Source organism: Nilaparvata lugens, chromosome 2 (assembly GCF_014356525.2).
Source record: "Nilaparvata lugens isolate BPH chromosome 2, ASM1435652v1, whole genome shotgun sequence".
NCBI classification, from domain to species: domain Eukaryota; kingdom Metazoa; phylum Arthropoda; class Insecta; order Hemiptera; family Delphacidae; genus Nilaparvata; species Nilaparvata lugens.
This window is the reverse complement of record NC_052505.1, coordinates 79,006,053-79,019,351: the sequence shown is the minus strand read 5'-3', so window position 1 is coordinate 79,019,351 and position 13,299 is coordinate 79,006,053. Positions and strand designations below refer to the sequence as shown.

The 13,299-nt window shown below is 36.9% G+C and overlaps 1 protein-coding gene across 2 annotated transcripts in view; it reads left to right on the top strand.

Moving 5' to 3' along the window:
• LOC111046679 (chaoptin) overlaps positions 1-13,299 on the top strand; it is a 278,433-nt gene that overhangs the window by 148,750 nt on the left and 116,384 nt on the right. For both annotated transcript variants that reach the window (XM_039421831.1, XM_039421832.1), the window contains one exon: positions 11,490-11,551. The gene's annotated coding sequence lies outside the window, so the exon portion shown is untranslated. The remainder of the gene's footprint in view (positions 1-11,489; positions 11,552-13,299) is intronic.

The window sequence follows — 13,299 nt, the reverse complement described above, 5'->3', positions numbered from 1 at the left end:
TACCTCTCAATACTCGTTAACTACAAAATGTTTTACAGGTTGAGTAGAGTAACTTATTTGTCTTCTGAATATCGGAGATCCATGACGCATGTATTAAAAATAAAATGTAAATGAAATGAAAATGACAAGTGCATGTTGCATTTATTCCCAATAGAATATGTGTTAATTCCTGTAATGTGTTGAAACAGAATACCTGTTGATTGGATATCATCTCCGATACCCAGAAGACAAAATAAGGCTCCTTACTCAACCTGCAACATATATTTGTAGGTAACAAGTATTGGTAGAGATTAAAGGATTCAAGCAAATTTACTCAGGTTGAAGACTTGAGAGTTATAAGAAATAGGAGTGTTGTTGGCCTTGTTGTACTATGAAGTGAGGTGGTTTTTCGGTGCCTGTGTTGGTGGTGGGGGGCGGGTGAGTTTGGGGGTAGGGGGCCCTGATTTATCCTATCGCGGAAGCAGTTGCCGGCTCCGGTTTGCCGCGATTGTTCGAAATCCCAGCTGAAACTGATTTATAAGGCAGTGGCTGGTGTTCATTGTTCCCGGCCGGCATTGGGCCTTTGAACACCCGCATCCAAATCCGGTGGCGGGGCGGCGGAGGTGGCGGAGGCGGAGGCGGTTGCCTTCTTATCAGCTCCAGCACCCGGAAAAACACCAATATGCCCGCCATAACCTGTTCACTGTTGCCCGCTGTCGGCTTTTTACCGTAACCACCTCACCCACCGCCGCCTTCCTCGACAATTTATAACTTTCGCACTTCATTCCGCCGATAAACCTGCTTTATTATATCGTATCTTCACTCAACGCTACCAGGGGATAGAGGCTGTTGACGCATTCATTATTTATCAGTTTACAAGCAGGCTTGTTATTCTTAACGGGATTTTAAAATTTGTTGAGGCAAGAATCTTTCTTTTCGAATCATTATGCTCGAATCAATGAAATATGTGAATTAGAAGAAGGGGTATGATAGTATGAAAGAAGGGGCCATATAATAATAATATCAAGTGACCTGGCTGGCTCAGGTCTGGTGTCAGAGATTTCAGTTCGCAACTGATCTGGTCTGGTGTCAGAGTTTTCAGGTCGAAACTTATCGATTCCAGGGCCTCTAACATGTCCTAACGACTGCTTTTCAGACAGCCGGGACCGACGAATCAAAGTTTATTAGGGATAGGCCTAATTTCTTATGATGTTCCTGTAAAAGCATCTCATCAACCTTCTTCTGTTTCATGGGCCTCATTTTCAAGTGTGGTTTCTTTAATTCATTTTTACTATTGGGAATAAATTCAACATGAAGGCTGTCATCTCATATACATTGTATTATGAATGCATATTATGTCATGAATCTATGATATTTGGAAGACAAAATAACGCACCTTGCTCAAACTGCAACATATTGTATAGCTTCATGATGAATCGGCTTTCATAATTATTATATAATTCAATTTTTATAGATTATACCATCACATTGAAAAATGTTATATGATACCTGAGACAGTTTGAAACAGATTCTTAGTGTGAATATGGTTATTCACCAGGAATTCAAAGATTTATTCTTTTTTTGTACTCTATGATTAACAATAGTGCTGTGATCTCATGGATCAAGTACGGTCGTCCAAATGGCATGTTTAAAAGCATTGTTACCATGACAATTACGGATGAGTTCACTTTAAAACCCATTCTTATCACATGTGGTGCAAACACATTCCAGGTTGAAATCTAGCAGAGTCTATAGATCGTAGAGTCTAGTGATATCCACAAAATCTTTTCCTACTCAGTCACTTGATATGATTTAGTGTTATTTATTACCCGGGATCTATCACATTTAAGTCTTAACATAAGTTATAACATTTTCAATGCCTGTTATTGTCTTGATTTTACAAGTATGTATTACATTATGAGAAACGTAGTTAATTTATTTTTTTCAACATATTTTGCGGATACATTGTATGAGTTTAAGTTCGAAAATCGAATATAAGTCAATTCTCATCAACCCTTCCTAAATAGCTCGACAAGGCGTGTTTGGAATTTTGATCCCATTCATCGACTAAATGCTAATCAGCAGACACAATTTTCGTTCTTGAACTCAAGCTATAAAGTAGCACCAGTACAATGTTACAATGAATAAACTATCTGCTTACCTTGTCACCTTCATTCCTAAGCTCAGTCTTCCCAAGTAATCAAATTTAATTCAAGATGATAAAGTTCAAATCACTACTCTAGATAAATTTGCATAGTTATACGATCATTAAAGTGTGAAAAGTTTCATACTCTTTATCTTCTAGTATAAACATGAGTTTCTACATTGCATATTATGTACGACACATGTATCTATAGTGAGGTCCACGTTATAATGACAGTGGATAAAGATAGCAGAGCAGCGTTGCCGATTCTCTGCCTCAATTAAACGTATTTCTACATTGTCAAAAACAGATTTGGCATCGTTGTGGAGCTAGAAAAGGATAGTACTACCTGCTTTGCCGAATAATAGACAAGGATAGCAGCATCGAAGTTAATCAAATACTGTCATTATAACGTGGATCTCACTATACTAGTCACTATTTCGTATTATGATTCAACAATGTAATTTTTTACACGAATCTTACGATCCTTCTCCTATTATCTCAACACGTGAATAATTAGTATTGTTATGTTGTTTGTAAATCATAAATTCATTTCTAATTTCTCAAGAGTTTTTGAAGACAATAATTCTGTCTCAATTAGCATTCATTCGAATAATATTGATTCTCACATGGAACTCGAAAATTGCACAAAAATAATCATACTATTTATCTCAACTTTTTTCATTCAAGTGAATTTTACGTGTCCTGAGAAACTATTGAAGACTATGCTTTGCTTGTCAAATTCGGGTATGATAATTATAACTATTATTTAACAAAAATCCTAAATAAATGCTGTACATCACCCCGAAGATTTCTGCTACTGCAGACATTGACAACAGGGTTAACAGCTAGATGGAAATTCGATGAGAACTACTATCCAAAAATGAGTTGCCAGCCCGGGAATCGAACCCGGTACCTCCCAATTGCTAGTCAGGAATGCTTACCCTCACACCAAACTGACAATCTCTGGATAGCAGCGCTCATTTTATACGAAGTCATAGCGGCCAACCAGTTACAAATGGAATTAATTAGAGAATGCATTTATTCAAATGCTAATTAATATATAACTATTATTCAACGGAAATCCTAAATAAATGCTGTACATCACCCCGAAGACTTCTGCTACTGCAGACATTGACAACAGGGTTAACAGCTAGATGGAAATTCGAGACTAGCAATTGGGAGGTACCGGGTTCGATTCCCGGGCTGGCAACTCATTTTTGGATAGTAGTTCTCATCGAATTTCCATCTAGCTGTTAACCCTGTTGTCAATGTCAGCAGTAGCAGAAGTCTTCGGGGTGATGTACAGCATTTATTTAGGATTTTCGTTAAATAATAGTTATATATTAATTAGCATTTGAATAAATGCATTCTCTATTTAATTCCATCTGTATGATAATTATAATTGTGTCGTATCCTAAACTACCACGAAGCTTTGGAATTCATTCACAAAACTTCTAAATGATCACAACATGCTTAGGTTATAGTAGCGAGCCTTACTACACAGCAACTTCATCAAGTCTATCATATTCATTCATTCAAACATGAATTTGCAACATACTCAGACATGCTTCAACTGGAATATATTGTGAATTCTACTGAGGGATAAAATTGGGTTATTGAGACCTAAATTATATTCTGGACTGCATCATGAATCATATCTACCATCTCCGTAATGAATATTGAAGATACATTATACTGTGAGCTGACCTGGTATACTGGATATCAAAATTGATCAATTTCATTCTCAATGAAGTTGACTATAAATATGATAGGTGATTTGGTTGAGCTGTGGCGAACGGAAGTGAATCCCGTCAGCCATTGCAATGGCGTTCATAATTCCAAGTTGGGTAGCGATGCGGCGGCCACTGCTGCTCAGCTACCGTGTATAATCAGTTTGAACGAGATAATGTCATTAGCAACGCGCGCCGACCCACAAAGGTAGATTGAACTTGTAATGCCATCAAGGCTGAATAATTAATTGTTGTAATGAATCGAATGGACCTCAATCGAAAGCGACTGTTTATCATAGCTCCGAATCTAATATTGGTGAAACGCGCTGGCCCATCGTTCCGCTTTCATGCTGAAGAGTCTCAATATAGTATCACTCTCCGACTACAGCTGATTTAATTAATCCAGTGACAATACGTTTCTGCCATTAATTCATTGATAGAGGTCGATGAAAGTGGAAATATAACTGAGATACTTTTGATGGTTTACTGAATGGAGTTTTGGGGACAATTCAGGGCTTTCACAGTGTCTGATGAAAACTTTATTAAGTTCGAGATTGGGTTTGAACATTAATGTGGGCATGAATTAGCCTTACATAACATAACAGAAACTACTTCCTGGTGATATGTGAGCCTCAGCTGTGTTTAAATTCGTTTGAAACTTCACTAAATTCTTCAAATAAGTTTAAACAAAATTATTTGAATTCGTTTAAACAATCTTTCGAAAGATCGAACATACTTCGAAGGAAGTAACAAAAATAATAACTTGATTGCTCGATTACAAAATCTGTTTAGAGGAAATAAAAACATAATTCATTATTATGAACTCTCATCACGATCACATTGAAATTCAAAAAGAATATAGATTCACCTTCACTATTCCTATAACATAGCCTACTAGTCCTTTCTTCGTGCTGTCTTCACTCTTCTATCTAGTTTGGCATGGAGTGACTAACTGCTACTCTAATTTTTATTCTTCCAGCCACAAACATTATTCACTGTCTCACGCATTGTTAAATCATAACACTCATATTTCACTACTTCAAATTTCAATTCGAGAATTCAAATTTAATTCATTCCAATTCACAATATTAACAATAACATGCAATGAGATAGCAAAATCACACAGTTCAGCAATAGGAAAAGTGAAAAGAAAATGTATCAAGTGATAATATTTATCACTATAGTAATTAGTAAATAAAACTGCTATAATTATGGAAAAGACAAGGATAGATAAATACCGGTATGTTCAATCAGGACGAAGTTTGTGAATTAGGAATAAAGAATACTACTCAATAGAAATATGAAAAACCCTATAAACGTCTGCAAGTAGTAATGTATATCATTTAATTTATTTCTAATTCCTGGAGAAGTGGAGAAAGAAATGAAGAGAATAGAGGAGAAAGGAAAACTAGCAATCAGTTCTCACATTCACTCACCTTGCACAATTTCCAAAAGAGCTATTTTTTCTAATGTACATTACATACCACCAAAATCACAATATTTGAACAAGAAAATAAATTTTTCAATTACTTCAGATAAATTCTCCATGTAGTCAGGCTCTATAAGGTGTAACTTTCACCTTTGCTTCAATCTTCTACTTCTATCATTATGATACATTTTTTGGTGTCACTAGCATTCTCTCTTTGCTCTTCAAATTCTCTCGATCTCCTGAGAAGCTACCCGCGTTCACTTCTGATGATACTATTCCAATTTTGGATTGTCCCAGTATATTACTACTTCTTCTTGATAGTGATTAAAATTATGATACTCGAGAATTTCCAGTTCAACATACGTATCAAAAATTTTCTTCATGTCCTACATAGTTTTTATAATGATGACATGATAATAATTTAGTACTGGGGAAGTAAAATATTATCTAAATACTATTTAAACATTCTGTATCTTCACAACTTTTTTGTGAGCTCTTTTCAGAGGAAACACAGAATTATCACCTCTCAATAAACTCTTCGAAGAAATCTTATCGAAAACCTCATCGGAAACAAAACATAGTGTTGTCGGATACGAGTATTCTGAACATTACTTGAGATAACAAATGCGATATATACAAGATAACGAGAACATACGAGATTCTGAGGGTTGTTTAGAAATGTATCAAGGATGCTGTCAAGCTGAGAGGTGACTCTAGTATGACACGTGACGTCACCAGCAAGTTGTATGTCTGCTTTATTATGGATGAGACTCTTGATGATTGATGCCTAGACTAAGGATGAAATTGGCTTGATGCCTGATCAACTATTAACAGGCTACCACTAATTACAGCCGTTTAGCCTTGAGCGATATATTGAGGTAATTATAATTGATTGGTGGTATGAACTGATGCGTGACTAAATCTCAACATCCCTTCACCTCACACACACACACGCGCGCGCGCGCGCCAATCAGCCCTGTTTACGCCGTTGTCTAATCATTATCCTTCCATTCCACTAGTGAATCGTCTCTCATTTGATTTTCTGATATAATGCGAATTTTTAATAATCACAATACATGAAAATAATGGAAACGGGCATTCATAGTGGAAATTATGTCCTAATGGAGTTGTATACATGAACCAATTGTATACTTACTGTAGCTCATTCTGTGTTGTTCAAAAAGAAATAATATTTCAAAGTTGATAGCCGTACTGATATTGTTTTTGAATAGGTTTTCAATACACCGATAATGTCTCAATACACAGTTTTCAATATAGTTGCTACTTCTTTGTATCATTTGAAAAGTTATAAAGTTCATTTGACATGAAATATCTAAACAGTCAGACAAGAAGCAATATAACAAAAATTACCTTTTACTATGTGTGATAGATAATACTTCTTTTGAGTGGAATAATCATAACTTTATAGCATAATTATAAATAGAGTTGAATCCGAATTGTGAATGGAAAGGTAGTTTTAGCATCTGAATGTGAGAAAGAAATTAAGTTTCCATTTTCCTCCTGTGAAACATTAGAATCATTTTCCAATTATCGATTGATCCGATGAGTAAACGTCTCTATCATTTTACATAATTTTGAAAACTTGAATTCATTGATCATGCATTTAAGAATACTTTCATAACAGCTATGAGTGATTTTTATGTATAATTCAGAGCAAGTTTATAATTCGATGACTCTATGATATTAGTTTATAACTCTATTATACTAGCTCGATCAACACTGCATAGGAAAATAACTGAGAACTGTAAACGGAGAACTAGGAGACTGAAAACTTATCGGAACCGAACATTAAAAAAACACAATTCAATTAAAGCTATATTATGTTTTCCATGATATTATTTAAAATTCATATATATACGAGTAGTTTATCTATGTTTTGTAGCATTGGAACTAGGATTATCATAGAATTCAGTTCAGATGAATTATTCAGATATACAATAGCATTGGCTGTCACCTTTTTTCCAAGCCCCGAATATTGCTGTGGAAAGTGACAACTGGCAAGTTTCGATTGGGAAACATTTTGGGCGCGTGTAGTGAACGCATATCGGCCGGTGTCCGTCGGCGTCTACGATGTGTCCGTTTGTGCGTGTCGCCGCCTAATTGATTTCCTGTCAGCGTAAAAGTATCGGCACATCATGTTCCCTGTCTACATGGCTGGCCAAACATTGCTCCCGCCAACGAGTGGCATAATTTTTGCGCAGTGTTGCGTTCACTACAATCGAAATCACTCCCGAATCGGATCAATCATTGAGACGTGAACTTTGCAACGTAATCCCTCTTCTCACACACACTCTCTCTCTCTCTCTGTTGCTGATCATCGGTTGCCCTCTTATCGTTCTCTCTCCGTCACTGATCATTGGGCGCTCTGCGTTGCGCGTCATTTTTGCTGCGTCAATCGTCACTCTTCCCGCCTCACTTTAGTGCTTGCTACAACTGTCATTCATTCATCTTTCCAACGCCTGCAACCCTGAATACACCGCAGCACAGCCCCACTCATCACACCATCCATTTGTATTCAACCATGTCACAAAATAAATCTATTCTCTGATTTCGTGAGGGTGTTACATAGTGTAATTCAACGTTATAAAAACATCAATTTCGCCTCTAACCTCACACACTTCCAAAACCATAAACCTATTGTTGGCCGCTTCTGGTGTTACATTGACTCATTCTAGGTTACAAAAACATAAATATTGTCATCAACTTTGTACAATAATATATCTTTGGTATTTGATAGCGATACATCTCAGTTTCAAATTGATGATCTATCGTAGCATGAGAATTACATTAAATTATGTGAGATTACATAACCTTATCTTTTGGACAACATTAACATTAGCTTTATCAAAATTTTTGGAGAGAAATAGTACAGGCTCAGCCTAGTTTTCCTCCAATGTCATAATTGTATTATGATTATAGTATTTTATAGAATAAATGAAGAATAGGAATACATCAAGATGGGAATTCACGATAGACCACGTATAATATAATATCATGGAAAAAAGTAAGAGTTAGATTACTGTTCAGATCTGTATCTGATAATATATGAAAATATCAGTTATGAATGGTTCAAAACTAACCATGAACTTTAGGCTTGTTCATCTCCAAAGATCATATTGCCGGCCAGAATAGCCTAGACGACAAAGGCGTTGCACCCTTCAGTCCCCTAGTGCTACTTCGCCGCGGGTTCGAATCATGCCAAATCCCATCGAATAGGCATGGACGTTCGATCATCTCATAAATCACCTTCCCTTTGCACTTTTAATTACCCACGCACAAGCAAGAAACTCATGTGAGCACCACCAGGAATAAGAAAACTTATTTTAAATGTTGTTACCTCTTATTATTCAAAAACAAGATTATGGTTTATCTGGACATCATCAACAGGAATAAACCTTTTGATATCCATCCAAAATCAAATTCTAACTGCTGTCATCTTCCATTCTATGTATGCTGTCATCTTTCATTTATTCATTTACTTATTACATTACTGATTACAAATACTTAACTTGAGGAAATGGACAATAGGCTCATGCTCATGATTGTCTCACCGTTAAGTTAAGGTTTAATTATAGTGAAATAGGTTACACTCGATTAATTCAAGCAGCTAGTAATACTTGAGACAATGAGCCATGAAAGGAGATACCTTATGAAGATGCTTCAGAGTCCAGAATGCTGTGCTAGTATTAATAGCTCCGTGCTGAACGCTGGGAGCTGTACAGCGAGTAGTTAACTGCGATCTGTGAGCCTATCTTGTGCTATCTTATAGCTGTGTAGTTATGGATCCGTACACAGTACACCTACACCTAGAGCTCCCTGCTTGCCTTGCCTGGCGGCGCCGACCTAAGCAAAGATAATAATGCTCCGTGGATACCTCCTCTATCGGTATTAACCAACCGTACAAGTCATCAGACACAATTAATCGACCTCTCAAGCGATTCAAGCTACTGCAGTGACAATTTCTGATACAATTTATCTTCTGGGTCACCTGAATATATTTGGTTTCATTAGGGACTTTGTTATTATGACCGTTGGAGACTGGGAGGGATGAACATATTCATTCATCCATTGTTGGTATTTTGGATGATAGCGGATGGTTTTTTCGTGGTATTATTGGCTTTCCTTTATTCGAAAATTTTCATCACTATATGAGTTTTTCCTTCCTTCCATACATTCTTGTTCACATTTGGGGTATAAAGCCATCAATCTCTATTAACATTTACTTCCACTTGTGAATTTGTATAGTGAGGTCCACGTTATAATGGCAGTGGATAAAGATAGAAGAATAGCGATGCCGATTCTCTGCATTGATTAATTATATTTCTGCACTGTCAAAAACGTAATTGGCATCGTTGTGGACCTAGAAAATGATAGTACCACCAGGATCGTTTTTCAACGAGCGGCTTTTTATGACATCTAGTACGGGCGTCTAGTCTCGTTGCTCCATTTAGAGAGCAAATGAAATCATTTCGTGTCGGTGATGGTGAAAGCAGGTAATCTGATTCAATGTGACACCGTACAGTTGGCCACCTCTCTCCCAATTAGACCAATAAGAGTGACCAGTGTATGTAAGTTGTTAATTGGAATCACATTTTGGAGAAATGAGAGGAAACTATGGGAAGATGACGGCAAGGGTGACCCGTCCAATAAGCAGTTGAAATCGATAGCTAGGTGGTTGGGGTGGGGGTCAGTAGATGGTTGGTGAAGGGAGGGGTAATTAGAGCGCAGTGGTCGACCAAATACAGATAGCGATGTGCTATGAAAGTGAACTGGAGTGATAAAGTGAGAGTAAGCGAGAGAGCAGATGTGTGGAAAAGGGAGGATGATAGAGTGAGAAACACTTGTGCCTCCTCCGATTGGTACAGAGAAAGGCCCCCGACTCAATAAAGTTACCTACGTCCGGTTCGAAATTAATGGCAGTGACCACTAGCTGGAGTTTTCCGGTATTAATGCTGTGACCGCACTACACTGTTCACTGTTCAACCGCAAAAGTCGAGGCTTTTCCCTTTCACTCTGTTAACCACCCCACCTCTGCTACCCCTATCGGCACCACTGGTCCACACCCCCCTCTGCTCTACACCCGACCATTGTGGCCAACAATCGGACCTCGAACTGTTGAATATTGAATCGGATGTGCTGTTATTCAAATTCCGGTCGCTTTTCCGGGCAAAAAACGGCTCTCTGCACTGAGCACTGACACTAGCAGCTTTATGCCAACTTTTATCACCGATTGTCCTCGTTCTCGCTCTGCAATTATTATCTATCTATAGAATTCAGACAAATAGCCCGCGATTGAGTGTGATTGCTCGAGATTCTTGGAATTTTCACACCTCTATAATAATACATCACAACAATTTATTGCTGTATTATAAGAGTTTTGAGCATCGATTGTTGATCTCGATCTGAAATTACTATTCATCAATAGAATTTTTAGACAATCGTTGTATGATCGTTGATGATGGCGCCCTGTTGTTTGAGATTCTTGGAATTGTCACCAACAATGGAATTTCTGGAAAACTCTATCTATATCGATACACTCCATCTCCATCTCACTCTATTTTACTAAAAAGTAAAGTAAATTCGTATGGCTTTTGTTGGTGGGGAGTCCCTTGCGGGAAGGTCCCACCGCCTGAATATATAATTTAAGCCGTCAATGGGTCTTACGACTGTCATACTTCAGCCGGGACCGACAGTTTACCGTGCCCATCCGATAACACGGGAGTGATCTGGTTAAAAAACTTTTGGTTGTGAGAGGGTTTGAACCCGGGATCTCTATGCTGCTACGCAAGCACTCTATCCACTAGACCACGGATCACTCTATTTTACTTCAAATATTATATTGTTATCTATCACTTCCCATCCAACCTTCTACCACAATATTATTTCTGTGGTAGTGAGCACTGATTCCATGATTGGATAAACAAAAGTGTGATAATGTGATAATTTTGGTCAAAACTCAAACAATGAAACTTCGACAGTTACTGGAGTCTCTAATAATTTTCACTTACTGTAGAAATATGTATAATAATTGAAGTGAGAGTTGATTTGTGGATTTGAGGAAGGGTCGATTTGAGTAGAGTGGAATTTATTACCACATTAATTTATTTAAATATTCTACGTGTGTATTCATGTCTTTATAAGTAGCTGATGAATACTATTCACAATGGAATTTGTTATTTTTCAGACAACGAGACCGCGAATCATGAGTCTACGGAATAAACGTCCCTGGTCGAGTAATTAACAGAGGTGAGTTGAACTCAATTTATATAACTTTAGTTGTCAACCAGATAAGTAATTTGAGTAATCATCAATCTCTCATTAGTCCACTAATTCTTGAAAAAATATTTCAAGACTTTCTCGTTAAACTCCAATCTTACATTCAAGCTCTGATATCACAGTCATCTAGGAAGAGTCTATGATATGTAAAATGAATTGACTCCAATCTTTCAAAATAGATGTTTCACATTTGAAGAATACTATGAATCCTATGTTCTACTGTTTAAACTCTATCTAAGGTTTTATTCTGAATGTACTCGCAGTTCAGAGTATACAAAGATGAAAGGAAAAAGGGAAAATCAATCTACAAGTTGGAAACAAATCTCTGGTTAGTAAATGTCACTTATCTACCAAAATATCAAGTTGGTGCTGAAATTTTCTTCCACTTTTCTCAACTGTTTTTGTAAGAACATCCATTATTCATGCAGTGGAAACCATGGGGCTGCATAATATGGGGACATTCATAATATCATTCCAATTATGATAAATTCTATTGCTTTTTCCTTTTTTAATGCTGAATTTTATTGACTGATTTGGCCATAAGAAAACGCACAATAAATTTGGTTTGTGATTTTGGAAAGAATTCTGCTTATTTAAAAAGATACAGATAGAATACTACAAATTTCACGCAAGTTTATTTTTGTATTGTTTTGATCAATACCATCCAAAACAATATGAGAATTTCGCTAAACAATTCTCACTAGTGACATAGAATAAAGCAATCTATTGGTTATTAGTTGTCTCTGCTAGTGCAGTGATATTTTAAGTAATATTAATTCATTCACTCAGCCGTTTGTAAATGAATTAGTGTATAACAGCCAGATCCAAACATGGAAACCTGTAAATTGAATGCAGAATAATTTTATGATAATATTGCATTTTTATTATGATTGAACACATTCAAGAGCAATTCTGCAGAAGCACATTCAAGCTTGCTAATTGACTATGTTATGTGAAAATGACATGGCAAAGAAATTCGATGTTATGCCGAGCGGAAATGAGGGTCGGACTTGGTATGAATTTCAGAGGAAGCGTAAGAGAATATGCAAATATGATGCAATTGGGCTGCATCGTCAGGATCATCAGCAAAATCATCAGCAGCATCACCACAGCTTTCGAAGCCTTCCTCCACTGACACTCATTTTAAAATGGCCGTGTTGATGGTAATCGTTGCTGCTTCTCGGAATGTTTGCCACTTATTTGAATAATTAATGAATCGCTGATGGAAGTTTAAGTCCATGTTTTGGAGCTATGAAAAACGAATTGCATAAGTGCCTGGAGCATAGTTTGCGATTCGGCAATGCGGCTCTCGGAACTCTCAACACTCATCGTTTCGATTCCACTTGAAACTTTTCACTCCAACCGCTTCAAAATACGTCTCATATCAAAAGTTTGCACAGACCACGCGGTTCATATTATTAGAGCTTAACCGGATTCGGTAAATTCATTGACATGGGCTGTTATTTACAGATAATTTCCTTGTAGAGTTCGAGGAAATCATACCGGTAAAAGTTCGGAGTCTGGAGAGGGCAGTTCGGTTTTCAATTAAGATATTTCATGTCTATCAATGAGTTTTACTGTATGATGCCAGCTTCAGAGAGCAGAGAACCAAGAATCTAATGTGGGATGATATTAAAATATAAATTTTAAGAATATTGAACACCTCTTATTTATTCGTTGTTGGTTATCCATCTTGTTTTCACTAATATTATTACTAT